The 27,452-nt window shown below is 42.5% G+C and overlaps 1 protein-coding gene across 3 annotated transcripts in view; it reads left to right on the top strand.

Annotated features, from left to right (window-relative positions):
- FYN (FYN proto-oncogene, Src family tyrosine kinase) overlaps positions 1 to 27,452 on the top strand; it is a 230,276-nt gene that overhangs the window by 88,722 nt on the left and 114,102 nt on the right. For all 3 annotated transcript variants that reach the window (XM_066247764.1, XM_066247766.1, XM_066247763.1), the window contains one exon: positions 23,472 to 23,541. The gene's annotated coding sequence lies outside the window, so the exon portion shown is untranslated. The remainder of the gene's footprint in view (positions 1 to 23,471; positions 23,542 to 27,452) is intronic.

The following is a 27,452-nucleotide window of genomic DNA, read 5'->3' as shown; positions in this document are numbered from 1 at the left end:
ATACAGACAGTGTTCCCAGATCGCTCAAATATGGACCCGACTCTCCGCAGCTAAGAGCAGACACCCCTACGTTTGTCACTCTGTATCTAGTCATTAAGCTGTGGGGTCTCGTTACTCATCAGCAGAGGTGTTCTTCACACTATCTGCAAAGCTTTAGGATAAAATGTAAGGATGGATATGGTGATTAAGGATGGAACAGAAAACATTGGAGAGATTTTCAGATTAAAATTTTCATCTGTTCTCTTACCAAATTATCGAAGTTTGGCATTTGACATTTATACTCGTCTCTGCTGCAGCCCCCATGGCAGGTCCCTCCTTCTCAGAAGGATATCAGTCATTTGGCACTTGGTGTCCACGAGAAGAGTCGGGAGACAGCTGCGGGCCTGGGCAAGGGAGGGTTAAATCTGAAGCGGGGCTTCCCAACAGAGGGGGCAGTGCTTTGTGTCATTGCAAAGCAACCCGAGCAGCAGGGCTTCTGCATCATCCTTGGAACTTAAATTCCCCTTTCGGTTTTGGTGGGTATTTTTGGAAGTAAGTCAATGAATAGTATTACCTTATGCTCTGAAACATGGGACCATTCTATGACAGACAGATGTAGGAAGCACAGTCGCAGCCAGTCGTTCCCATTTTAGATTAGGGTAAATTCCTTCTGCACGAGGCTCGTTTGTGTGCGTTTTCTTTTCCTCCCTCCATCACGTTCATTGTGGCCTGGATGAGCTGTGTCTGCCCTCTGGCCACACTCCCAGGCCCTCTGAGAGGAGCCCTCCTGCAGAGCCTCCTGCAGGCTCCACCTTGGACCAGAGCCTCCTTCCTCCCACCCCCCAGTCCTTCCCACCCGGTAGTGAGACCTTTGCCTGATTTTCAGCTCTTCTGGGTAGTGTGTCATTACTTGGAACAAAATTAGAAAGCATTTTATGGTGCTTATTACAAATCACTAATTGAAGCGCCACTAAACCCAAGGAATTTATGCTCCCATTGATGTGTGTGTAACTCCTATTAACATTAATAAAGTTGTTAAGAATCAAAGAACCAGCAGGAATCCATAACAGAGGATTCATTTTGATCCTGCTTTACACAGTGATTCATACCCACAGAGCATCAACAAGCATTTTTAATATAATTTTACAACTCCTCTTTAAAAAGTAGAGCAATTACTGAATATGTCATAGCACACTCATGTCCTTCAGATGGATGCCGGTTGCCACGAATACCGTATTGCCCACCAACCCTCCTCTCCATCGCCGGCCCCAGGTTGGAAATCGCAAGCTTTGTCTTCAGTGGAGGTTTCACCGGCAGCTACCACTCTTGCACACACCCATTGGGGGACTACAGTGTTTGGGACTCAGCAATAACAGGGATGGTGAGGTGTGGGAGCAGTGGGAAGGGGACCTTACCTTGTGGTTGTCAACCCACAGACAGCGACAAGTAAATAGAGATGTTTGCTTCACCTGAGCCATTTATGCTCTACCTGTGTGGTTATTGGCAGGTAACCACTGAAATGAAGATTTGAGGGGCAGAGGATATTTAGTCCAGATAATCGTAAAGCTGTCGGGACTCTCCATTTACTAATCCTTATGATGTTAGAAGGACCAAAAAGAATCTGAACATGTAGCAACAACAGGAAAATAGCTTAAGGCTTTTATGTCAACATGAACACAAGGAGTTGGAGCTGTACCTTTTCTCTCAGTGCGTGTATTTCTAAAGTGCTGCTTACTCCTTGGTCAGTTGGCTAGGTGGTAGAGCCTTGGCCTGGCATGTGGATGTCCTGGGTTCTATTTCCGGTCAAGACACAAAGGAGAAGCGTCCATCTGCTTCTTCGCCCCTTCCCCTCCCCTCCTATCTCTCTCTCTCTCTCTCTCTCTCTCTCTCTCTCCCTCTCTCTCTCTCTTTCTCCCTCTCCTCCCTCTCTCCCTCTTCCCTCCCCCCCTGCAGCCGTGGCTCAGTTGGAGTAAGTTAATTCCAGGCGCTGAGGATGGCTCCATGGCCTAGCCCTGGGTGCTAAAATGGATGGGTTGCCGAGGAATGGAGCAGAGGCCCCAGATGGGCAAAGCCTTGCCTGGTAGGGGGCTTGCTGGGTGGATCCTGGTTGGGAGCATGCGGGACTCTGTCTCTGCCTCCCTGCGTTTCATTTAAGAAAAAAATTTTTTAAATGAAGTGCTTACTTGTTCACATTACTAGCTGGTAAAAGGGAGACTTCTCTCCTAAATGTGCTCCATTTTTAGGTCTGTGTGTTTCCTCCCTCCCTTCTTCCAGTGCCTTCTCTACCACCTCTTCTATCTATAATAGAGGGCAGTAATTCCAGTGTTTGCAAGATGCATTCAATTTGGAAGAGATTTACATATTTATGTCTGATGGGATGGAATAGTTGGTAGCCTTTCAGTGTTCTTTAGCCTTTTCTTTAGAAATATTAAATTTCATAATACTTAGGTTAACATTTGTTTGTTTTTAAGTGTTCCTTTGATACAGTGTATAGTTGGTGTTATATTGATTTGCACACTTGAAACCATGTCAACACAATAAATTAAAAATAAAGAAAAATAAAGAAAAAAAATAAAATAAAACTACCCTTCCTAAAAGAGAGGTGTAAAAAAAGTTAATTTTATTATATTTTTGAAGTAATGATTACAATTGAATTTATTTCCCTGAAGACTGGCAGCATCTTACCCAGTTTTGTCCTCGGAATGTTACCTAATCTTGTGAGAACTTCGAGTTCCCTCTGCTCTTGTCTGAGGTTGAGAAACGGGTATTCATTTCTGTAATAGTTCATTTGAATATTCTGAGGAAGAAAAATACAGAATATCTGTTTAATCAGTGAACCTCATCGCCACCCCTTTATTTTCTCTTAAAGAACATACAATTTCCTAAGGAAGGAAGCAACACTGGTTATTAACAGGTAGAATCCATCTGGCACTGAAGAGATTAAAACACTCCCAGAATGCTTTTCACTTGTTCTTCACACAGCACTGCAAACTGGGTCAGGATTATCCTTGTTTTACAGATGAGGCAGCGGGAGCTGGAAAGGTGCGGCCAGCCTTTCTCAGGGCCACAGATCCAGGCAGGCTCAGAACCCGGATGAGGTTGGAGTATTGAGGGCAAGACTGAACAGACCTGTCTCGAGTCGATGTGGATAGGCCCAGTGTCAGTCGATGATGGGTCATTTGTTCCTAGAGACCCATTTTGACCCTGCAGTACATAGCAGAATGCATGGAGCATGACAGGCATTCAGTAAATGTTTATTGAATAAATGTATTGTCCAAGCCAAAGAATTCATTATAATTCATCATCTCATCCTGGCAACTGCCCTAGCCCCTGCCTAGTCTATTTTGAAACCTCTTCACTAGTAAGTTTAGACATATATGTATATATATATATTTTAAATAACATCATCAGAATTTGTTCCACATGCCAGTGTGGTCCGAGACCTCCAACAAGTCAGAGATGCACAGTAGAAATACTGTATGCATACTATCCTTTGATTTAAACATATTTTAAATGGTTTTATTTTATCCTGACTTGAAAATTGCACTCATTGTAGAATATTTAGTGAGCTATAAAGAAGAAAATAAAAATATCTCTTAATCATACCATATTCAGATGGCAACATTAAGATGTATTTCTTTTCCCTCTCGTGTGGCGGATGCATGTCATATATGTGTGTCCAGTGGTACCTTGACACATGAGCACTTTAAATCACAAGCAGTTTGAGAGACGAGCAGTCACTTGTGGGCTTTTTTGCTTTAAGTCACGAGTGGATATTTGAATCACAAGTGTTGGGCAAATGAGTTTGTAAAATTTGTGTGTTTTGAGTGTGCTCACATTTATTGTTAAAAATGGCGCTGGCAGCCACCTATGTGCTTGCCCTCAGAGCAGGGCAGTTGATTGCAAATTGTGGATTGCCTTCCTGCTTGGAAAGGGCCATTGTTATGCTAATGTCTCCTTCCCGTCTGCCAGCATCTTCGCCTGACCTTGAAGGTAAATATACTTCATAAACCAGTTTATTGTTTTACATTCTCTCTTATTTGTGTGTGTGTCTGTGTGTATGTATTTGTTATTTATAAAGTACATTTTCTTATTTAAAAGCATATAAAACAAAAAATTGTGTGGTTTTTGGGGGGGCTGGAATGGATTAATTGCATTCCCATTAATTTAAATGGGGAAATTTGATTTGACACACGAATTCGGCCATGAAATGAATTAAACTCATGTGTCAAGGTACCACTGTATATGGTCTTGATCCTGCTTCTTTTATTTAATAATATTAAATTTTGATCATTTTTTAAAATGAATTAAATAGTGGCTGTGGGGTTTTCTATTGCATGAATAGACAATCAGTTGAACCATTCACCATGCTATTACTAAGCAATCAATTGTTTTCACATTTGATATTAGAAATAACACATAACACATAGTAAACATTCTGGTATCAAATATTTGCTCCCTTCCCTGATTATTTCTTGATGAAAGAATCAACAGATATGTGTGTGTGTGTGTGTGTGTGTGTGTGTGTGTGTGTGTGACAGAGAGAGGGACAGACAAGGACAGACAGACAGGAAGGGAGAGAGATGAGAAGCATCAATTCTTTGTTGCGGCAACTTAGTTGTTCATTGATTGCTTTCTCATATGTGCCTTGACCGGGGGCTACAGCAGAGTGAGTAACCCTTGCTCAAGCCAGTAACTCCACTCTCAAGCTGGTAAGCCTTACTCAAACCAGATGAGCCCAGGCTCAAGCTGGCAACCTCGGGGTTTCAAACCTGGGTCCTCTGTGTCCCAGTCCAATGCTCTATCCACTGCGCCACCATCTGGTCAGACAAGAATCAACAGCCTGACCTGTGGTGGCTCAGTGGATAAAGCGTAGACCTGGAAATGCTGAGGTCGCCGGTTCGAAACCCTGGGCTTGCCTGGTCAAGGCACATATGGGAGTTGATGCTCCCAGCTCCTCCCCCCTTCTCTCTCTCTGTCTCTCCTATGTCTCTCTCTCTCACCCTCTCTCTCTCCTCTCTAAAAATGAATAAATAAATAAATAATCAACAGACTTAAGTAAAAATTTCAAATTTCTACACATGAAAAATTTTGAATAAAAGTAAAGGCAAAGAAACCTTAGAAACACTTTTGCCATAATATATTTAAGTTCTTAACACTTCATTCCCTGATTTCCTTTCGCTAAGCCTAATTTTTTCTTAATGTTTTTTGTTTTATTGATTTTTAGAGAGAGGGGAGAGAGAGAGAAAAGGGGGGAGAAGCAGGAAGCATCAACTCTCATATGTGCCTTGACTGGGCAAGCCCAGGGTTTCCAACCACTGACCTCAGCGCTCCAGGCTGACACTTTATCCAGTGTGCCACCACAGGTCAGGCCAAGCCTAATTTTTTTCACATTCTCATAGCCAAGCACTCATTCCAACTTCTTAAACCATTGTGCTGTATCTCATTTGATTCATCTAAAATTCTTCCAAACATACAGTTCTTTGCTCAAAACCTTGATACGATTCAATAATATCTACCCTCCTCTGCTGGGACTTCCCAAGGATTGTCTGACTTGTCATTACATCTGACTGCAGGTTCCTGAGTAACTTCTACATTTCTTTTGGAAACAACTTAAAAATAAAAAGTTCAAACTTCTGTTCACCGTGCCAAGCACTGCAGGGGGGGGGGGGGGTAGGACATCCCCATATGATAAGTAAACCTAGATAAATACAATTAACTGGAATTTCTATGCAGTAAACCTCACCTTCCTCTCTTTTCAATGGTTTCTACCATTCATTGGCCTTTGCTTTCTTTTCTTTTTTTTTTCATTTTTCCAAAGCTGGAAACGGGGAGGCAGTCAGACAGACTTCCGCATGCGCCCGACTGGGATCCATCCGGCATGCCCACCAGGGGGCGATGCTTCGCCCCTCTGGGGCGTCGCTCTGTTGCGTCCAGAACCATTCTAGCACCTGAGGCAGAGGCCACAGAGCCATCCCTAGCGCCCGGGCAAACTTTGCTCCAATGGAGCCTCGCTGCAGGAGGAGAAGAGAGAGACAGAGAGGAAGGAGAGGGGGAGGGGTGGAGAAGCAAATGGCACCTCTCCTGTGTGCCCTGGCCGGGAATCAAACCCGGGACTCCTGCACGCCAGGCCGTTGCTCTACCGCTGAGCCAACCGGCCAGGGCCGAGCCTGTGCTTTCAACATGCCTGAATCTTACTTCTCATTGCATTACCCATGAGGTGATTTCAATCAATATGTTACGGTTATATCATAAGGGTTTACCCAAATGACCATCATGGTGGCAGGATTTCTTTCTGTTTCCTTCACTGTTGTATCCTTAGCCCTCAGACCAGGACTTGGCACATAGTATGTGCTCAGTCAGTAGATGTATGGTTTTACTGGCTGTATTAATAAAAAGTATGCATTTTTTCTTCAAGTGGAGGAACAACCAGCAGATATTTATATGCTTAGGTTGACAATAAATATAGTCCATTCAAAGGAGGGACTGTGGTGGGCAAGAGCTATAGCTCATGTCAGACAATAGTGGTTCAAATATTGTGTCTGCAGTTTACTAGCTTTGTAATATTGGGCAAATTGATTATTTCTATCAGACTGAGATCTTTTCAGATGAAAAATGTGAATAACAGAGCTTACTCTGTTGGGTTGTTAATAAGGATGTAGTGATGTCATTTATAAAGCTTAGCATAGTACCTGACACATAGTAAGTATTCAGTAATGTTAGCTCTTATTATTTATAAATGTTTTTTTCCTTTCCTTTGATCCCGTCATAGTATCAAATGGCAGCCTATCTTCAGGGACGTAGAAATATTCGCGATGAGGAGTGATACACAGGCTTTGGAGTTAGATCTGGCTCTGCCACTTGTGTAAGTCCCTCCTCAGCCCTTGAGTTTCTTTATCAGCTGAATGCATATAACTTTATCCAAGCATAGGGTTACTATGAGGACTAAATAAGATGTTGTATACATAATGCCTATATTATATTTAATAAGTGCTCTTTTACGCTCTTTTGTTGTGGTTCAAGTTTTGATTACCCTTCTATGATTGTGCTACCAAGCATGTATGTCTCTCTCACCAGTGCAGTGTTCTTTAAGTTATTTTGATGTGACACACAGAGTTTAATATTTTTTTTATCACAACCATATATCACACACATTCGTGACCGAAAACATTTTTTCACCAAATAATACTATGAGTTATTGCTAATTATTAGTATTATGTAATAATACTCATTCTATGTAAAGACAGTCCCAGAAGCTCAAAACATGTAAGGTGAATAAGAAAATCAGAGTGGATAATCTTCTGCAAACACATAGCAATTATCTTTATTCAGGGGTTCGCAAACTTTTCTTTAAATGGCCAGATAGTAAGGCCATTGTATGGCTTTGCAGGCCATACAATCTCTGCCGAGGCAGCTCTGCTGCTGTGTCATGAGAGCAACCGGAGACAATATGTAAACTAATGGGTATGGCACTGCTCCAGTACAACTTCCTTTATAGGCCCTGAAATTAGAATTTCTTATAATTTTCCCATGTCACAAAATATTCTATTGATTCTTTTTTTAACCATCTCAAAATATAAAAACCCAGGCTATGCAGAGCTAGGCAGTGGGCCTGGCCTGACCCAGAGGCTACAGCTCACTTACCCTTACCCTGGCCAGATAGCTAAAGGCCCTCAAAGAATTAGCTAAGATAATTTTCCTCAATCTACCTAAATATTTTTAAATTTTTATTAATTTTTAATTTATTGTGTTTACATGAATTCAAGTGTCTCACTGAATATAACTTCCTCACCCTCCACCTCTGTGTCCCTTTTTATACCCCCTTTGCCCCCGTCCCCTTAACTCTCTCCCCCATTCCCTTTAGGATTTGCTGTCCTGTTATCTATATCTCTGTGTTTTGTATATATACTTTCACTAATCCCTTCACCGTCTCTGCTCCCATCCCCTCATCCCCCTTCCCTCTGACAGCTGTCCCTCTGGTCCCTGTGACCCCACCTCTGCCTCTATTCCATTCTTCAGTTCACTTTTTGTTCATTAGATTCCACATATAAGTGAAATCATATGATATTTTTCTTTCTCTGCCTGGCTTATTTCACTTAGCATAATAGTCTCCAGGTCCATCCATGCTGTCACAATGGTAAGATTTCCTTCTTTTTCACAGCCACGTAGTATTCCATTGTGTATATATGTACTACAGCTTTTGTTGTTGTTGTTGTATTTTTCCAAAGTTAGAAGCGGGAAGGCAGTCAGACAGATTCCCACATGCACCTGACCAGGATCCACCCAGCATGCCCATGCCCTGCCCCTCTGGGGCGTCGCTCTGTTGCGTCCAGCGTCATTCCAGCGCCTGAGGCAGAGGCCACAGAGCCATCCCCAGCGCCCAGGCCATCCTTGCTCCAATGGAGCTTCGATGCAGGAGGGGAAGAGAGAGACAGAGAGGAAGAAGAGGGGGAGGGGTGGAGAAGCAAACGGGCGCCTCTCCTGTGTGCCCTGGCCGGGAATCGAACCCGGGACTCCTGCACGCCAGGCCGACGCTCTACCGCTGAGCCAACCAGCCAGGGCTGTACCACAGCTTTTTAATCCACTCGTCCACTGACAGACAGTTGGGTTGTTTCCAGATCTTGGCTATTGTAAACAATGCTGCAATAAACATGGGGGTGCATTTCTTCTTTTGAATCAGTGATTTGGTATTCTTAGCATATATTCCTAAAAGTGGGATAGCTGGGTCAAAAGGCAGTTCAATTTTTAATTTTTTGAGGAAACCCCATACAGTTCTCCATAGTAGCTGCACAAGTCTGCATTCCCACCAGCAGTGCAGGAGGGTTCCCTTTTCTCCACACCCTCACCAGCACTTATTGTGTGTTGTTTTGTTAATGAATGCCATTCTGACAGGTGTGAGGTGGTATCTCATTTTGGTTTTAATTTGCATTTCTCTGATGATTAGTGATACTGAACATTTTTTTCATATGCCTATTGGCCATCTGTATGTCCTCTTTGGGGAAGTGACTATTCATTTCCTTTGCCCATTTGTTAATTGAATTGTTTACCTTACTGGTGTTGAGTTTTAGAAATTCTTTATAAATCTTGGTTATTAACCCCGTATCAGACGTATTGATGAATACGCTCTCCCATTGTGTGGTTTGTCTTTTTATTTTGTTTATATTGTCCTTAGTTGTGCAAAAGCTTTTCAGTTTGATATAGTCCCATTTGTTCACCCTGTCCTTTATTTCACTTGCCTGTGGAGACAAATCAGCAAAAATATTGCTATGAGAGATATCGGAGAGTTTACTGCCTGTTTTCTTCCAAGATGATATGGTTTCACGACTTACATGTAAGTCTTTTATCCATTTTGAGTTTATTTTTGTGAATGGTGTAAGTTGGTGGTCTAGTTTCATTTTTTGGCAGGTACCTGTCAAATTTTCCCAACACCATTTATTAAAGAGACTGTCTTTACTCCATTGTATGCTTTTACCTCCTTTGTCAAATATCAATTGACCCTAAAGGTGTGGATTTATTTCTGGGTTCTCTGTTCTATTCCACTGATCTATATGCCTGTTCTTATGCCAGTACCAAGCTGTTTTGAGTACAATGGCCTTGTAGTATAACTTGATATCAGGAAGTGTGATACTTCCCACTTTATTGTTCATTTTCAAGATTGCTGGGACTATTTGTGTTCTTTTTTGGGTTCATATAAATTTTTGGAATATTTGTTCTATACCTTTGAATTATGCCATTGGTATTTTAATAGGAATTGCCTTGAATTTATAGATTGCTTTTGGTAATGTAGAAATTTTAATGACGTTTATTCTTCCTATCCATGAACACGGTATATGCTTCCACTTGTTTGTGTCTTCCTTGATTTCTTTTATCAATGTTTTGTAATTTTCCAAGTACAAGTTCTTTACCTCCTTAGTTAAATTTACTCCTAGGTACTTTATTATTTTTTTTGTTGCAGTAGTGAAGGGGATTGTTTCCTTAACTTCTCTTTCAGACAGCTTATTATTGGTATATAAAAATGCCCCGATTTCTGGATAATAATTTTATATCCTGCCACCTTGCCGAATTCATTTATCAGGTCTAGTAGTTTTTTGACTGAGACTTTAGGGTTTTCTATGTACAATATCATGTCATCAGCAAATAATGATAGTTTTACTTTTCCAATTTGGATACCTTTAATTTCTTCTACATAAATTCTTAACTGATTAAGAATTAACTCTTGTGATTTGTCTATATTTTCAGATGGGATATCTTTGTGGCCACTCACAATATTATTTGCAAAGCAAATACTATTTTCCTACCAAGAGAACTTCCTTCTTAAATGACCACAAAGTTGTGAGATGGTGAAGGTCTGAGTAGAATTAGCACCAGAAAGTCTGAACAAAAAATAACCGAGTTTGAATCTTGGGAGTCTCCCTTGGGAAGTTAATATTCAGGGAAATAGAATGGCCAAAAAAAGAGCCTCTCAGCTTCTGGTGCCGGCCCCCACGCTCTCCTCTTGGGGTGAGGGTGAGTGAAGTTTCCTCCGTGGGAACCCCGCATCCTCCACAATCCCCTTATTCATGGTTTCCACAGTGGGCTTGACCCTCTCTCGCTTCCAGGGGGAGAAGCTGCCTGCCATCCACAGTGCTGTACCAGAGCCGAAGACATTCTTCCTCCAGAGGGTCCAAGAGAACACAGCTGTCTGAGAAAGCAGAGTCTGGTCATAGTTTCTGCACTCCATAGGACAGACTATTGTAGTTTCACTGGTAGGTGGAGTGATTTTCTGAAGCACATGTCTAATGATATGGGCTCCCCTCTGCACAGTCTTTGGCCACAATCAGGAGAGGGCCTCACATAAAGACAGAGGTCCAGCAAGCCCCCAAGACTGGGGGGCAGAATTCTCCATCAGTGTGGTGCTGGGCCTTGAGGTAGGTCAGGACTCCACCTCAACCATGTATACTCCACAGTGGCATCAGCGAAGTCAGGCATGGTGTCCTGGGAGTTATTTTCCCTATTTCAAACCACCAGGTAGAAACTACGTATCATCCATAGCAAGGCTGCAGGTGCAAGCTGAACTAGCTGGTCTCACGCGGTGACTCTGGAAGGGAAATCTCCAGTGCCGACTGTGGACCACAGAAAGGAAACACCTTCATCCCCAGGGCTTCCCATCCAGGGATGCTGCAGGCTGTAAACCAAGGCCCTAGGAAATTGACAGGAGAAAAACTGGACTTCAATATCCAAATTTTTGCTTTATAAAAGCCAATAAGATACAATTATTTGTGTTATTTTATTTTGAAACTGTTTGCTTCTTGCTGTCCTAACATTTCATAATAAAATAGCTTTGGCACGACAGTCATCTTAAGCGAATAAAAAGTAACAATGAAATGAAATGGCACTTTTTAGCTTTTAGCAAAGCAAATTTTTGAATTATCTTAGATTAAATTGCTGTGTTCTCTAGCTCGCAGTTCTTAAACAAGCTTTGTTTTGTTTCTGGTTTCACTGCAATAACCACTGAGATTTTTTTAAATTGAATATAACATGCATACAGAGAAGAACACAAATTGTTAAGTGCACTGATAATGAATTTTCGCAAAGTGAATACTTCCTGTAACCAGTAGCTAGGTGAAGAAAGAGCGTCACCCAAACACCAGAAGCCCCTAGGCCCTTTCCCAGTCCCTAACCACCCACTCCCACCAGAGCTAAGTAATAGCATGATTTCTTTTTTTCTTTTTTTAGAAATTAAATTTAATGGGGTGATGATCAAATAGCATGATTTCTAACATAAGTTGATTTTGTCTACTTATATAAATAAAATCTTAAGTGTATCCTTTGTATCTCTCTTAGCATTATATTTGGGAGATTCATCCATGTTGCTAGGAGTTGTGATTTATTCATTTTCATTGCTGTGTAATATATTGTATAACTATACCAGAATTTTTCTAGCCCTTCTCTTGTATATGAGCTTTTGGGTCATTTCCAGATTGGTCTGTTACAGTGGTTGGCAAACTCATTAGTCAACAGAGACTGGTCTATTACATCTAGTACATTTAGGAACATTCTTGTACATATCAGTAATATTTCTGTATGATAGATCAGTGGTCTGCCAGAAATTTTATGTCGGTCCACAAAAGAGTTAACCACCCTGACGTTGTATGAAGCTTATTGACTCTGTGATCTTAGTTGAATTCACTTTTGCTCAGGGTGATTTCTGCCTTAGTAGTCCCCGAAATAATTCTCTTTTCATCGTTCCCTAAGTGTAAAAAGGTGAAAACCACTGGGATAGATATCTCAATGGTAAGATCCTGGGTCAGAGGATATGAATGTGTTTAGCTTCAGTAGATCCTACAAGTTTTCCAAAGTGTCCTTACCAATTTACATCATCACCAGCACTCCATGAGAGTTCCAGTTCCATTCTCACCAACACTGAGTTTTGTCTCTGTCATTTTATCTAATCTGGTAGGTATGTATTGGTAATACATTGTGATTTTAACTTTTTTTTTAATGACTAAACTAGAGCATCTTTTTCTATGTTTATTGGTTATTTGGATTTCCTGTTTTGAATTTCTTCTCAAATATTAGCCCATTTCTTTATTGGATTGTCTGTCTTTACCTTAAGGATGTGTAGGAGGTTTGGCTGGATATGTGTATGGTATTACAGTTATCTTCTCCACTATGTGGCTGTTGGTCAAATAAGTTTGTAAATATGATGTATATGTTTGCTGGCTTGTGGTTTGCACTGGGGACTGGGCAACACCAGATATACTGGTCTGTGAGGTTGCTGGTCGCCTTCCTGATTGGGAGGGACCGTTGTCTTGCTAATGTTTACTGGAAAAGAGATTCTGCCCCCCCATCTCCCCCATCAAGAGCTGCAGAAGGATTTCTTTTTTTCCTTCTCTCTAATCTCTTGTCCTCCATGGGAAAAGCAAGTTTTCTGCTTTTCCCTTGGCTTTTCTTGTGGCTGGCCTCTACTGGTGAGACACCAATAAACAGAATGGCCCACCACTCTCTGACTCCGCCATTTCTTTACTGTCTGCCCGAATTTAATGAGAAACTGCATGTGAATGGCCAAGATGGCGGCAGCCCCTGGCCTTACAGTCGCCTACCCTTTGATTCCATTGATGTCATTTGATAAAAACATTCTTAATTTCCTTCATGCTTAATTAACATATTCTTGTATTCGGTTCTTTAAAAATCTGTATTTTTATGAAGTTTGAAGATACTTTCTGTTTTCTTCTAAAAGTATTATTTTACTTTTACATTTAGTTTTCTCCATGTGGAATTGGTTTTTGCATGGTGAAGGTAGAGATTCATTTCTTATATGAATCCCCAGTGTATTTATTTCTTATGGTTGCCATAACAAAGTATCAGAAACGAGGTGGCTTAAGACAAGAAATATTCATTCTCTCACAAGACACATTCATTTTCTTGAGCAGGGGTCCCCAAACTACAGCCCGCTGAGGCCATTTATCCGGCCCCTGCCGCACTTCTGGAAGGGGCACCTCTTTCATTGGTGGTCAGTGAGAGGAGCATAGTTCCCATTGAAATACTGGTCAGTTTGTTGATTTAAATTACTTGTTCTTTATTTTAAATATTGTATTTGTTCCCGTTTTGTTTTTTTACTTTAAAATAAGATATGTGCAGTGTGCATAGAGATTTGTTCATAGTTTTTTTTTTATAGTCCGGCCCTCCAACGGTCTGAGGGACAGTGAACTGGCCCCCTGTGTAAAAAGTTTGGGGGCCCCTGCTCTTGAGGCTAGAAATCCAAAATGATGTCAGCAGGACCATCCTCCCTTGGAAGGCTCTAGGGAAGAATCCTTCCTTCCCTTTCCAGCTTCAGGTGGTAGCTGGCAGTGCTTGGAGCTGCTGGGCTTGCAGCTACATTGCTCTGATCTCTGCCTCCATTGTCACATGACCTTCCCGTTGTGTCTGTCTGTGTCTAGATTTGCTTCTTATTATAAGAACTCCACTCATATTCAATTTAGGGCCTGTTCTAATCCACTATAACCTCATTTTAACTAATTATATCTGCAGTGATCCTATTTCCAAATAAAGTCACATTTTGAGGTACTGAGGGTTAGGACCTAAGTATATCTTTCGGGGGTGGTGGGTGGTGAGAGCATACTGTATTTCCCCGTGTATAAGATACTCCCATGTATAAGACACACCTTAATTTGGTGGCCCAAAATTTGAAAAGAAAGTATTACATAAAGTTATCAAAGTCAAGTTTTATTCATCATAAAATTCATACAACTCCTCATCACTGTCAAAACTCCCATCTATTAGCTTGTCCTCATCTGTCTGATGACGAATCACTGTCGTCAACAATGAGCACAAAAACAAGCACAACAAGTGGGAAATGCAAGTTTAAAAAAATCTTCAACCACTGTATAAGATGCACCCAGTTTTTAGACCCCAAATTTTTTGAAAAAATGTGCATCTTATACATGGGGAAAAATTCAACTCATAACACCCAGGGAACTAACTCACCATTACTTATTGAACTTCCAATTTCATCTGTCACAAATTAGGTCAAATTTTGAAACTTCTCTTTTGTTCTATGGGTCTATTTGTCTATTCTTGCACAAATATACTGTCTTTAAAGACTATCATTTCATAATGAATCTTGATATTTGACAGAGTAAGACTTCCAGCTTTGTTCTTATTATTTAAGATTATATTGGCATTCCCAAATAAATTTTAGAATCTGCTTTTCAACTTCCAACAGGGGGTAAAGACTATTTTTTTCATTGAAATTGCATTAAAAATGCAATTTTGGGGAAAAACTGACATCTTAAAAATGGTGAGACTTCCAGTTCATGTACACGGTATAACCCTTTATTATTTACGCCTTCTTGCATTTCTCTCGATAATGTTTTATAGTTTTCAGTGTAAAGGCCTTACACATCTTTTGTTGGACTTAGGTATCTGATACTTCCTTTATGAAGATTTGTTTTGATGAGATAAAAGCAGAGGAAGAGAAGAAAAGCTTGTACTGGGCTTAATGCATCACGTTATTAAGGAATTTTCCTAAGTTTACCAAGTTTAGCAGGGCAAGAGCTAAGTCAAGGTTTCACTAACTCCAAATAAGAGCTGGGTAAATAAATTAGTTATCACTTCAAAAATGTAGTTTTTATGAAAGATGAAATGGTTTAACATAGGGGGTCCTCAGAGGTGGGTAAAATAGGTCCTTGGCAGAAAAAAAGTAGAGATGTTAGATCACCCACTTTGCCATTTGGAGAACCTGCACACAGGCTGGAAGAGGTGTTAGGACAAGATGCAGATATTGAGTAGGGGGAGGGGACTACCAGGTCTGGGATTTTCAGTGTTCTCAGGATGTTAGGGTGCCCCAGAAGTGCCATGTGGGCCCGGCAGGTGGTCAAGGTATTTTGAGGTCTATTTCCCCTTGAACCACAGCTGTTCTGTCCCACTGTTATGTAATACATTGGAAGTTAGCATACACCTTTGAAATGCACACACGTGTGTGAATGTGAATACACAAGGTTCTTGTACTGAAAAAAAAAATAGCTTCAAAACTACCAGACTACATATTCTTTAACTTTCCACTCAGCCTCAGGATTCTGCGATTCTAATATCGTAGCCAGCCTCCGCTCCTGGGGCTCTGCCTGCATCATTATGAACCTTGTTCTTGGCAGCATTGTGATACTGTGTGAATTTCCCGGGCCTTCCCAGGAGCCACTGCAGACTGTCTACTTGGAGGGTCTAGAGAGTGGTAATCAAGTTGGAAGAGAGCTCAGGGACTTGTCCAGCACTGCACCTGCATCATAGCCCAGCAGTGTTTCTGTCTGGAGTCTGGATTGCGGATTCCTAGAAATAGCTCGGTTTACAAGGGCGAGTCAAGCAATCCAAGTATAGTACTACTAAAGCAGAGTTTCTATTGTATTTCACGTGCTGCATAGGTGATGTGATCACTTGACAGACACTCATTGCCGGGAAAAAAGAAAGAGATGATTATAAATATATAGTTCATTCTCATTCATAGAAGCAGAATCTTTTCTTTTTCCTCCTAACAGTCAACTAATTATTCCAATGGCAAATCTTCATTTTTTTCTTCCCCCCCCAAAACTGGGCACCCTTGGCCTAAAAGTTTTAACTTTTATTATTTATTATTATTATTGTTGTTATTATGAAAAAGAGGAAGAAGAAAAATTATATTACTTCTCCTCCTCTTTGGGGTTGATGGAGATTATGGGGAACAGGATTCAGCCCAACCATTTGTGCCAATGAGCCCAAAATGTACACATCTCTAGTCTGCTGTGAAAGCGGCCTCTTGGGCAGGTGAGGATAAGCTCAGTGGCTGGTTTGTTGTGCCTTGCTCCTCGGTGAGCCACTTCCTCTTGTCCCTGCAATAGCCGACAAGAAAGGAGCAGCTAGCCTTTTGCAGTTTGACCCTTATCCCGTAGTCAGTAATTCCTTTTTCTGGCTGAGTTCATTCCATGCTCATCTCTTTCTGTCCATCCCTGGTTCTCTTTTCTTCTCCTTCTCTCTTTTCTTCCACCTCTAGCAAATAAAGGAAACAACAACAACAGACTTGCTTGAGTCTCTCTAACTTGTCAGTGAAGCCAGAAGGATTAGGGTTCCTGCAAGCCAGAGAAGCAGATGGGTCAGTGATGCCTCCTCAGAGCCTCCAGCCTCTCCCCGCTGAGGAGGAAAGGTCACAGTCGGTCACAACGTAGGCTTGGTTTCCTAGGGAACCCTGTGTTTTCTGATTCCCATTCTCCTCCCTTGTGATTGGGCTTTGTTTGTGTGCTTGCTTGTTTAATGTTTTATCCCACCACTTGGAATGCTTTAATTTTTCAGACAACTGACTTTGGCCTTGCTGAAGATATTGTAAGAAGAGTTGGAACTGTATTTGAAATCTATTACAATTCTTCACACAGCTACCCAGCTTGTACCTCACATTGCACAAACAGCCATCGCCACAGGAGAGCTGTGGAGGGGAGGGGAGTCGTCCCCACCCCATTCTCTTTTGAAAGTAAGACTCAGCAAAGACTCACACAGCTGTTCCCTAGCAAGTGGGCCTACAAGTTTGAGCTGGCTTTATCTTCAGCCTGCAGAGGCTAGGGGAAGACTTGAAATTTCCCTTACAAAACTTACCAAACTTGGTTGAATGCAACAAAATGACTAAAAGTGCCTCCTCTGTGCAAGGTACCAACAATTCAAAGATTCATGTAGAGTAGTTTCCTGCCCTCAAGGTGCTGGCTTTTTTCCTTGAAGCAGATGGTATTATAAGTTCTATATTAGACATATAAATAGAGTGAGATTAATTCCAGTGAAGGAAATTGAGCAAGAACTTTAGGGAAAGATTTAAAGTAGAGTTGGGTGTGAGGAACAGGTTCGTTCTCCATTCTTGCAGGCGGAGGTGAAGGCATTTAGAAGAAGGGAACAAGACGGGCGAAGGCCCGGAGGAGAGACAGGTGCTGGGAACATCTCATGCTTTGGTAAGGCTAAGCGTGAGGGAGAAAGGTGAAATGGAAGCTCAGGCTGAGGTGAGTTTGAATGACGCTAAGTGGCTCTGAGTGCAAAGTTTGAGTTTGTGTAAGGCGTTGGTTTTTCCAGCATTGTTCCCAAGCCCTGAGCTTCCTAGAATGTGGCTCAGAGGCACTGCAGGGCAGAGGTCCAGAGCAGCTCCTGGACCTCTGCCCTGGGAGATTGTATACTGGGAGATTGTAAGGCCAGGGGCGGCGGCCACCACAACCCAGCACGTGCAGGTTCCCATTAGATTCGGACAGACAATAAAGAAACAGCGGAGCTGGAAAATGGTGGGCCATTTCTTTATTCTAGCCTTGCAACCGGCTGGCAAGTAAACACACAGAGGGCTTGAAAACCCACTCACACATTCTCCGGTTCCACAACCAGGAGAATCTTTTCCGGTTTTTCCTAGAATCAAAGGCCCCCACCAGTCTCAGTGGAGCTCACAAAACCTTTCGCCCCTCTGGTTCCCCATCTGCCAACATGGCTTCTTACTCTCTGCACAAACTGTCTTCTCCTTCAGCACCCTGCCATCTTGGCTTCCCACTCTACAAAAAAAACATGGCTTCCTTCCTCTCCTTTCTCCTTCTTCTTAAAACTTTTTGGCATGAAACCCCCTCCTCTAGTGCACATTAGCATAACAATGGTCCTTCCCAAGCAGGAAGGTAATTAGCAGTTTCACCTGGGCAGTGGCCGTTTTTTAACAATAAAAGTAAGCAACAAAAATCGTATTTTATAGACTCATTTGCTCAACAGTGATTATTTTTCTTTTTAAGAAGATTCCACTTAAAAAAAATAAAAATAAAACTGAAACCCATTGGTGCATGCCCAAGAGAACCATTTATTTATCCAGTTAGCCAGCAAATATTATTAGGTGTCTTCTACATACCCAGCCATGAACTAGGTTCTGCTGAAAAGGAGCATTGAAGATTTTGAACTAGTCAATAGCATGGTCGCAAGAGCCATTGAGTCAGCAGCCTGAGTTACAGTCCTGTCTCTGCCACCCACTAATCACAAAACATTAGGCAAGTCTTCTGGCCTCAGTGGGACCAGTTTCTCACCTGGACAATGCAGGGCTGGGCGGGGCAGTCAGTCTCAGCTGAGACATTCTACCGACATGATCAGGGCTGGATTTCAGGGCTTCATTTGTGTCAATAGAGTGGATGAAGGAGAGGCCGGAGTCGGGCCAGTTAGGAGGTGATGGCAACAAACATCTTCAGACTCTGACTGATGTCTTTTACTTATTCATTCAACAGACATGTAATACTCAGTGCCAGCTACTGTGCTAAGCATGGGGAATATAGCAGTGACCAAAACAAAGCCTCCATCCTTAAGGCACTTTCTATTTGGAGCAGCAGAGAACCTGGGAACATGGGGGATAGGCCTGAGGATGTAGTTTGAAACTCATGACAAGGGATGATAATTGGAGCTGTGAAAGTATGTGAGGTACCAAGGAAGAGAAAGCAAAAAGGTTTGCAGAGAAAAAGAGACCTGAGGCGATAGAACTTTAGGAATATTCTGTGGAAAAGCAACTAACGTTCACTGCATGACAGCACATTCTTTATCAAGCCCACACAACACAAGGAAACCATCCCCCAAAATACCCTGTTGTGGCTAAGAAGCTGTGTGACACATAAGAGATACTGTCCATTTAAACACTCAGTTTTCCTTGAATCACTCCTGTGTATGAAGCAAAATTACACCAAAGCCATATATGGTTTTATATAATAGCAGGTCTATTTGGTTTCCTTAGAAACGTCTTTAGTAAGTACCCGTGACATGTAAAAGTGGAGTGGCAGCTACCTAAGCAGCTGGCTCCTCAAATCTTTTCCCAGACCAAGCTCACTCTCTCTTTGTTTTATTGTATTTTCTTTTTTCTTTTCCTTTCCCCCAAGTTTTTGGAGTAGATCCAGAAACAGATTCTGAGAGCCTCAAGCATTTCGTTATTTACCCTTCAGTAATTACATGTCACAGGTTGTCTTCCCATTAAAGACTGGGACTGAGCAATTAGTCTCCCATTGTCTTTGCAGGAAATGCCATCCCTGTGACTCCTGGGGAAGGCAACTGTTGATCACTCTGGTTTAAATACTTTGGAAAGTGTTCAGGATGTCCTCTGGTTGGTCATTTAAACTGGCCAATTTAGAAAGCATTTGGAAATGGGCAAAGCAAACGGTGGTTGTCAGAACTGGAAATACTACCAGTCAGTTCCCCCAACAAGACGAGTCAGAACTGTCGCTCTGCCCTCTCGGAGCACTGTACTGTCTGGACTCCAGCGTGTGTGTGAGCCCGCTGCCTGCGCTTTCTGTTTCATTTACACTGTTTCATTTGGGGGTGTTTTCAGCTACAGGTCGTTGAAACTCCAGAAGGCCTGAACAATATGAACTTTATTGGCAGTTCAGTGATTCCGCAGACCCTAGTGGCTGACCTAACGCAGTCACCCCACCTCTGCTTCCCTGAGGTTTTCCTGTCTGTGCCCTCTTCTCTCGGCTAGTTTTATCTTTAGGCGAGAGCAAGCTAGCTGTGGAAGGTCTAGGTGTCACATCGCACGCGTTGAGAAGGAGGGAATGTCTCCCAAAATGAGGAGAAGTTCCCCACAAAATCTTCATGTCTCATTGTCCTGAATTGGGTCACATGCCAGTTCTTGAACCAGTCACTGGAAAGAGGTCTCCCTACATCAATGCATCTCAAACTGCAGTGTGCACACGGATCACCTGGAGATCACATACAGTAAATTATAATTCAGTAGGTTTCAGGAGGGGCCTCAGAGCTGACGTTTCTCAGAGGCTCCTGGGTGATGCTGGTGTTGTTTGTTGGCACACTGTGAAGCCTTAGGCTACTCGTGGTCCCATCCTCCAGCTGGGGCTGTTGTCACCACCCACGAAACACTGTGACTAAAGGAATATGGGGCATCTGTTAGGAGGAAGAAGAAGGGAATGGCCCCATGCAGATGGGAGATGTATCAAAGAGAACTTGCTCCTGGTGTGTGTAATGAGAATGTTCCCTTTAAACCAGGAGCTATACAGTGGTCCATGATATGTATTAGAAGCAAAAAGTGCATACAGTGCAACGTGTTGTTGTGTGGGAGCGCCTCTAATGTCTTACTATTTATTCACGGGGATGTATACATCATAATTTCTGAAACAGAAGGGAAAGTCATGCTGCCCTCTTCATTATCACTCATTTATTTTTACTTAGTATCATATATGCAGTGTGTCTCAAAAAGACAAACTTAAACAAAGCTGATTTAACTGTCCGTAAGAATAAAAAGAGTGTGCCAAGTCCAGCCTTTGTTCTCTGAGAGGATATCTCATCATTCTTCGTTACTGGGATGGGAGAATACACCCCTACTTATCATAAGAGTCACTTGACATGATGTAGGGCTTAAAAAATGCTGCCAGTGGTGAATTTCTGCCAAAGCAAATGGTCACAATGCCCTTATGAATGGTTTCAGTGGAGAATATCATTATGCTCTCTTCATTTGAAAAGGAAGAGCTAGTCTGTTATATTTTTGTTTTTCTTGGCAAAGACACACAGGTGTCCTGAACTGCAGCTATTTAGGAAAAATGCTTATAAGACTGAAGGACCGATGTCCATCCTGAAGCTGAACCATTACTGACTCAGTGGAGTTCAAAGTGAAATGTGCAGCCAGGTGTCCAGTAGACCTTCCTGATATGGTCACTATGGTGGGGCAGCCATTTCCAACCTCATATGCAAAGCCAGCATCACTCAGGGGAGGAGATGGGACTTCACTGCTCCATCTCCTGGAGCTAGCAACCTGGAACCATGGGCTCACATGTGTGAGACCCGTGGGAAGCCATGGCAGCTCTCAGCTGGCCTTTCCTACATGAGTTCTAAAGGCACCTGTACTACGCGGGAAATCACCAGCTAGCCTCTGTCTCTGCAAAGGCCCAGGAAGGTTGAGAGAGTCTCCGACTAGCCGGGGAAAGCCACTAGACTTGAAGCTGCACACAGGTGGAAGCTGTGCTCAGGCCCGGCAGGTGCCCATGTTGGCAGGGTGACTGGGCAGTTAGTCTGCTCCCCAGAGTTCTGTCTACAGCATTGACTAAATGTTTACTATTGAAAAGAGGGAAAGTAAAGGAAGAGAGCATTTTGCTGCCTAATTTCAGTACTTTATACTCTAACAATGGAATGTTTAGGTGTCCTGTCTACATACTTAGGACCTCCTAGGCTGCCAAAGAAAGATAAGATAATATTAATATTAGCTGAGCCTGTGTAGGATAAGCAAGACTGCACAGTTCTTGACTGATTAATTCAAACCAAATGCCTTCCTATTGTGCCTGCTGTGAGGCAAAGCATTACTAGCTATGGGAGGAATTTTAAAAATGGGGAAAAACAGGCCTTCCCTTACAATTTAAAAGTCTTACAACTTGAAAAGTAGGAAACAGTAAGTACATTTAAAGTATCTATATCAAATAATATAAAATTTTTTTAAAAGAGGAAAACAAAGAGGGGCAAGATAATACCAAACTGGGAAATTCAAGCTAGAAAGTGCTAAGGAAGAGGAACATTAAGCTAGGCCTTGAAGCAGGGGCTCCTGGCCTGACGTCCACAGATGGAACCAGGGGTCTGTGAGCCTGGATGGGGAAAAGTTACTTCTTTATTTTCACTAACTCGCAACTGAACTCGGGCATTTCCTTCTAGTATCATTTCCTTCTAGTATGAAAGTAGCATTAGCTATTTGTTGCCAGTAGAGATTATGGGTATTTTCATATTACATTGTAGTTAAAGATATCTTGCAATATTATTTATGCCCAACACTACTTAAAAATTTGTTGTTATTAGACTTTTACTGGAATTTGTTTACATATTGAAAAACATAACTTTGTTATACAGTTTAATAACTGTATATAGATATACTTCTTTTGCATTCCATGTGTTAATTTCAAGCATTTAGAAATATTATTCTGAGAAACATATCTCCAGACTGTTATGGCAGAAAAAAAGAGGTGAAGAGCCCCTGCCTTGGAGAATGGCTGGGCCTCCTCCCAGCACTCGGGACAGAAGACCCTTGGGGACCAGCCTGCAAAAGGCAGGCGGGACAGGTGGCTGGCTGCCGCAGCATGTGCTGGGAGGATGTGGAGACAAAGCTGCGGTGAGCTGGAGCCCCAGGCTAACATAATTTCACAGACAAATTGGTAGGTGACAGGAGGCAGTGGGAGGTGTTTCCACTGAGGCTTTAAGTTGTGTTTAGGAAGGATGCGTGGCAGAGCCAGGAGAATGGGGTTGAAGGGAAGTAACAGGAAGCAGGGAGATCAGTCTCTTCCTCTGCTAAGACTGATGCCGACCAGGGAGAGTGTGATTCGAGAGCCAGAGGAGGCTGTGAGCACACCTGCAGGACTGCAAGGGCAGGCTTGGGCCATGGTTTACAGTGATGGTGAGGAAGGCGTGGTCGGTGTCAGGCCCCAGTGACTAGGGGAATGAAAATCGCTTTCACATTCACGAGGGCTTCCTGCGTGCCAGATGCTGTTTTAAGGCCTCTGTGTCGTTTAATGTCATTAAATTTGTTTCATTCAACTCTCATAACAAACCCTGTGAGGTCAATATGATAATTCCTATTTTTCAGATAACAAAATCAAGTCTGGAAAAGAAAGATCAGAGATTCACAGCAGAAGAGAAGGGAATGTGTTACTGAAAGAAATAGGAAAGAGGAATTGGTTTGGGGAAAAATAATTATGAGTTCAACTTCAGATATTTTTGCATTGTTCTCTTGTCTTCAGTTATTTTAAAGGGCTAAAAGTTCAAATAAAGTGTTTATAAGCACAGTTTCTGGCTTATTTCATTGTCCAGATTTTTATTCTTTTGTTATTAGTGAGTGCTGAGTTAATTTGTAAATTGGTTTCATTTTTCTATAAAAAACAAAGAGGAATTCAGCAATAAGCGCTTGGTACATTGATGGGTGCCCAAAACAGGGAGGTCATGTGGTATCCGGAAAGAAAACAAGTATATATATGTTAAATTCTTTAATGATGCATCTGTCTCTTTGTTGTGGTATTGTTTTTCAGGACCACTCCAGCCGCTGTATTAGAAGACATGTGGTGTATATAAAGTTTGTGACAGTTGGGGGAAATTTTGGTAAGTGTCACTGCATCGTTTTCTGATACCTTTTCTGTAAAATGGTGCCCACAAAGAGAAGCCATTGTCTTGTTCTGTGCTTCTTTAAATCTGTACTAAACTTATATAAAAATCAATTTTATAAGTTTTATAAATAGGACATTCAGTTGGTGTTTTCTGACAGTATGACTTTTTTTTTCCTGTTATTGCTGATGTTATTAAGCAATATGGGGCTTTCTAAGATTTAATAAGAAGTCTGGTTCAGGAAAGCTTCTGAATACAGGGTGAAGAATACCCTTGGCAGTTTAGCTTATATTCTGAGCCACCCCTAGAATATAAGAGTAATAAACTTGTAGACCAGAAGTGTGAAATAAAATGAAAACTCTAAAGCAGAGAGATCCTTATGGCCTCTATTTTGCAATGAGAGAGAAACAGGCAATTAGCTTCTTGGGGAATGGGAAATTAAAGTTGTTAAGAATCCAGCATGCCTAGGCGCCAGCCTCCAACACAGCTAAAAGTGGCCTGGGAGGCCAGGACCATTAAGTTCAGCAACTACCCAGAAGACCTTGCTAGCAATAGTAAACAGGACAGTCTTTGAGGTCAGGAGACCTGGGTTAAAATTCCAGTTCTTCACTTACTGGTTGTTACATGACCTCTCTGAGCTTGTTTCCTCATCAGTAAAGGGAGGCTTATACTATTGCCTGCCTCATAAGGTGGTTGTGAGAACAAAATGATATAGGTAGTGCTGGGGCACAGTAGGTGCTCAATAAAGCAGTTATTCTTGCTAACTAGAGCAGGCTTGTTTGGAAACTGGTTTGCCATTGGCGTCAAGCCACCAGAGGTGTTCATATCGCCCAACAGAAGGGCTGCTGGGATGGATTGGTCGTGCCCCGTTTGCTGTCACAGGGGACATCAGACTTGGTCGCCTCCAGTGCCTGCTCTGTATGGAACAAGCTCTGGGAACCCCTGAGACATTTGTCTTCTCTAACCCTCTCGACCTATTGTTGGACAAACTTGGCTAATTTAAAACTTCCCTTCCTGGCACCTTTAGAGCCAAGTACAGTCACAGTTTTGGAATTAATATTACTTTTTTTTTTTGCATTTTTCTGAAGCTGGAAACAGGGAGAGACAGTCAGACTCCCGCATGCGCCCGACCGGGATCCACCCGGCACGCCCACCAGGGGGCGACGCTCTGCCCACCAGAGGGCGATGCTCTGCCCATCCTGGGCATCGCCATGTTGCGACCAGAGCCACTCTAGCGCCTGAGGCAGAGGCCACAGAGCCATCCCCAGCACCCGGGCCATTTTTGCTCCAATGGAGCCTTGGCTGCGGGAGGGGAAGAGAGAGAGACAGAGAGGAAGGCGTGGCGGAGGGGTGGAGAAGCAAATGGGCGCTTCTCCTATGTGCCCTGGCCGGGAATCGAACCCAGGTCCTCCGCACGCTAGGCCGACGCTCTACCACTGAGCCAACCTGCCAGGGCCTAATATTACTTTAAACCAAAATACAAGAAGAAAAAGAAGGGTTGGGAGTAGATGGTAGGTGCCCTTGGGTTTGCCCTCAATTACCAAGTTAGGCCTTCATTCCCAAACATGTGTTTTGATTTTTTTTTTTTTTTTTTTTTTGGTCTATATTAATTATATAGCTTTCACAGAGATCTAAGTATTGGGCTGATTTTTTTTTTTTTTTTTTTTTTTTTTTTTAGCTTTGACTAAAAGAATTTGGCTTTGGGTTTGGGCCTTTAACTGTGGCTGGTGAAAATCGACTGTATCACTATAGACCAGCCAGTGTTTAAGACCTGTGTCGATGTGACAACCCTCCAGTTCCGTAGAATCCTGGAGATGGACCTGGCCTCTGGGTTTACCTGGCCCAGTCTCCCACTAGCTAAATAAGTCCCTTCCACAGTCTCCCTATAGAGGGAAATCCAAGTTCGCTCAGAGCTGAGCCTGCTGTTGTCCTGAGCTGCTTGCTCTAATGGACAAAAAAAAAAGTTGGGGGCTCAGGAAAATTTCAGGGGGGTAGATCTTGATTGTGGTGGTATTTATAGGACTGTATGCATTCATAAAAACTTACCGAACTATACAATAGAAAGGGTGAATTGGTGAATTTTGCTGTATGTTAATTAAACCTTAAATTTTTAAATGGAAAGAAGAAACAAGCAGTTAGACAAATACCTGGGCATTTAACTCTAATTGTTAAAAAAAAAAAAAAAGAGGGAGGTGAGTGGGAAGGGAAGTGATCTGGGCCTTGTATATGGAACTGTTATATGCACTCCGTACGACAGAGACTGGGGCCTCTACCTTCCTGTTGTCGCGGTGCCTGGACAGTGCCTCGCACCTGGAAGGCCTGTGATAAATACTTTTTTAATTACCTCCTGCTCTTAATCACTTTCTAAGCAGACAGAGACAAGGTCCACTCACTTTCCTGTACACCAGCCCACCGGCGTTGAAAGACGATCTCCTTCCTCATTCATCTCTTCTTCTCTGGGCTGAACCTACCATCTCCCATTCTTTGACCCTTTGTCTTCTGATGTTGTTTTTCTAGCTCTCCCCACCCTGCCCCTCTCCTTGAGGAAGCATCTGTTTTTCCACGCGCTTCCTCACACTTGGCCCAGCTGTAGAACTGCTACCCCTGAGAGGGTCTGGCTGGCAGAAGACAGTGGGCTGGCGATTCTGTAGATGTTAACAGACACCAACCCTAATCCTGTTCCTCCATAATCAGTCCTGAGTGCCTGGTAATGGATCGGGAAGGATTTCTTTAGTCTTCTAAGCATGGCGCTCCTAAAAGTGGGGAGGAGATCAGATATCAGGTTCCTCCTCTTAGATGTCTTGTCTGAAATGAGGCCAGGCCACCTTTATTTTGAGACGGCAGTAGTGCTGTTTATAAATCTCTCGGGTAGTAAGTATCACGGATCCCAATTCTTCATTATGAGTCATAGGAGGTTTGGAATTCTTAAAACTAAAACGTGTAGATGCTTTCAAAAATCTAGATTTTTTTTTTTCCTGGCCATGCCAAGGGGAGATAGATAAATACATAGAGAGAGAGCAGTGGTTCTCAGTCCAGGTCAATTTTGTCTTCCCAGAGGGCATATGGCAATGTCTGAAAACATTTTTGGTTGTCACAACCGGTGGAGAAGGGGTGGGTGCTACTGGCTTCTAGTGGGTGGCGGCCAGGGGTGCTACTAAATGTCCTCCAGTGTGCAGGACAGCACTGCCCACATCCAGGGAGCCAGCCTGAGGTCACAGTCATTCTGAGGTTGAGAGACCTGACAGAGAAGTAATAAAAATAATTTTAGTATCTAGGCCTGACCTGTAGTGGCACAGTGAATAAAGCATCAACCTGGGATGCTGAGGTCGCCGGTTCGAGACCCTGGGCTTGCCTGGTCAAGGCACATATGAGAGTTGATGCTTCCTGCTCCTCCCCCTTTCTCTCTCTCTCTCTCTTCTCTCTAAAATGAATAAATAAAATCTTTTAAAAATAATAATTTTAGTATCTAAAGTATTCATTATTTTGAAGGCTTATAATTTTAAATAATTTGACACATAGTTATACATGCATATATAAAACTAGAAAACATTAAAAAATTTGTTCAAAGAAGCACAGGTCTGAAAGGGCTCCTAAGAAGCTATCGCTTACATTAACTCTGAATCCAAGCAAAAAATGACCTAAATGACTTCAGACAGAGGAGGGGTATCTGATGGCTTACACTGATGACTAGCAACTAAAGCTGAAAGTGGGACTCACACAACATGATCCCAGCAAGCACACAAAAGATGTCGTCTTATATTTTAAATTCCAACCCCAGCTTCTTCAGATGTGTTTGTCTTTAGATGACCTCTGAAGTAAAATGGCATTTCACTCTGGGCTAGCCCTTCCTTCTGAATCAAGGGTAGCGATTCTGGTGTGATAAAAATGTGCTTAGGGAGGAGTGAGAG

Source organism: Saccopteryx bilineata, chromosome 12, assembly GCF_036850765.1.
Source record: "Saccopteryx bilineata isolate mSacBil1 chromosome 12, mSacBil1_pri_phased_curated, whole genome shotgun sequence".
NCBI lineage: Eukaryota > Metazoa > Chordata > Mammalia > Chiroptera > Emballonuridae > Saccopteryx > Saccopteryx bilineata.
The sequence above is the reverse complement of the archived record's forward strand: the minus strand, read 5'-3'. Positions and strand labels throughout refer to the sequence as shown.